This window comes from Eptatretus burgeri, chromosome 3 (assembly GCF_056783735.1).
Source record: "Eptatretus burgeri isolate ZD-2024b chromosome 3, Ebu_testis_v1, whole genome shotgun sequence".
Lineage (NCBI taxonomy): Eukaryota > Metazoa > Chordata > Myxini > Myxiniformes > Myxinidae > Eptatretus > Eptatretus burgeri.
This window is the reverse complement of record NC_140963.1, coordinates 77,759,858-77,762,297: the sequence shown is the minus strand read 5'-3', so window position 1 is coordinate 77,762,297 and position 2,440 is coordinate 77,759,858.

Below are 2,440 nucleotides of genomic sequence, written 5' to 3'. Positions count from 1 at the left end.
AATGGACTTATTGGCCACCAGAATTGAACCCTATAACTTTTGGCATGTCAAGGTCAAAGGTCAAGGTCAGGAAAAATTCCTGAAAATCGCGAAAATCTGTATCTTTTAGCATGGGCCGATTTTCAAAAATTCATGTCTCCGCCAAATCTTAACGGATTCCTTTCAATTTTGAAACATGGACGTAGGAGGGGAGTATCTTTGACTGGATTAAAAATTGGTCACATCCATTACGGATTTTGGAGGTGGCAGGAATTTTAATTTCATTTTTTAATTGTTTTGTTTGTTTTCCCTAAAAAACTATGTTTAACCCCAAAAATACCGATTATCGCTCAATATTCTTGATGGTACGCGATTTTGTTGAATTTCGTAAAGTCCTGGCCCTATGGGCCATTTTTTTCTGTCTGTTTGTTTGTTTCTCGACTCCAGGTCTCAATTTCAAACCGATCTTCACGAAGCTTCATCATTTGGTACAGTTTGTCATAAGGATGAAGCTTATTGTTTTTCAGGTCAAAATGTCATAAGGTCAACTCAACATAGGGCAAAAGGTCAACAACTTTGGTGAGATTTATAAAATCCTCAATTTTCATTGATCTACTTAAAATTTGAAGAGGATTGAAATTTCAGGTCAATTAATGAAACAAACCAATTATTTTTGAGGTCAACATGGACCAAAAGGTCAGCATAGTCCTAAGGTCAGCAATAAAGTTGGTGTTTCTAAAATCGACAATTTTCATTTGATTGACTTGAAACTTGAAGAAGATATATATATATATATATATATATATATATATATATATATATATATATATATATATATATATATTTCAGGTCACTGAATTCAAACTGCGAATTATTTTTGAAGTCACCATGGACCAAAAGGTCAGCATAAGCCAAAGGTGAACAACTTGGGTGAGATTTCTAAAATCCTCAATTCTTTATTTCTAAATTCCTCAATTGGTTCTTCTGACCACGTCGTTGTAAAAGTGGACATCTCTCTGGCTATTATCAGAGAACCACCTCAACGCCGTCGAGTCTGGCATTTCACTCAAGCTGATTGGCAGGGTCTCCAAGCAGCCAACAAACTTGCAGATTGGTCTCCTATCGCTACTTTCTCCAACATCAACTCATCCTGGGAATTCTTTCAAAGAAACTTGCTCTCGCTCATGCACAGATTTATTCCCTGTCATCTTCAGTTGTCCAAACCTTCCTCCCGCCCTTGGTTCACTGAAGCTTGTGGTGAGGCAGTTGTCCTGAAACAACTTGTGTTTGCCTCATGGAAAGCAAACCCGACTGAGGGTAGTCTCAGTTCCTTCCATAAAGGTTGGAACAAGTGTGTATCAACTCTCAGGAGAGCCACAAAACATCATCTTTGAAAGCTCTAGTCCGAACTTTCAAACCTCTCTCCTTCGTCAAAAATCGTGGTGGTGTCTAATCAAATCTGTTTGTGGTGTATGTTCCCCCTCCATCCCCTCCCTTACCTCAAATGGCCGCGCTGCGGACACCGCCCGTGAAGAGGCTGAATGCCTAAACTCGGTGTTTGCAGCTAAATCTTGTGTCCAAAACCCAATGCTTTCTCTACCCACCTTACCCAGTCACACCCAACTGTCCCTGGACTTTGTGTCCTTTTCTCCTGACAAGGTGGAGAGCTTGCTGTCAAACCTCAACTCAGATTCTGCAACCAGTCCAGATGGCATCAGCCCACGTGTCCTAAAAACCTGCTCTTCTGCTCTTGCTCACCCTCAGTCTGTATTATTCACCCTCTCATTTACCCAAAGTCATCTGCCATCTGCTTGGAAATCAGTAAACATTCCTGCCCTGCATAAAAAATGTGCAAAAACAGATCCCTGCAACTACAGACCAATCAGCCTTCTGCCAATCATCAGCAAGGTTATGGAATCCATCATCGCTTCAAACATTAAATCCTTCCTCTTCTCCAATGGCTTGATTTCCGATCTTCAAGTTGGTTTCAGTCCAAGTCACCCGACCCTGGATATGCTGCTTCTGCTCTCCCAACAATGGATGGAGGTCCTCAATGCCGGACATGAAATCAGAACCATATCGGGAGACATATCGCGTGCGTTTGACACGGTCTGGCACCTTGCTCTGCTCACCAAACTCTCTTTCCTCTGGTATCCAAGGCCATCTGCGCTCATGGCTCGCAGACTTCCTCTCCTATCGCAGTCAACGTGTGGCCCGAAATAGAGTTCTTTCATCCTCTCTTCCTGCCAGGCAGGACTTCCTCAAGGTAGCGTTCTGGGCACTGATGACTCCGCCCTCTGCCATACCATCTGTCATCCCTCAGACCGGCATGCTGCAGCTTCTTCGCTCACTGCAGATCTGGGTAAAATCACAAACTGGTCCAACACGTGGAACGTCTTTCACGTGGAACAACGTGAGTCAGACGTAGAGCTCTTCCACGAGGATCTAAAAACTCAACGAA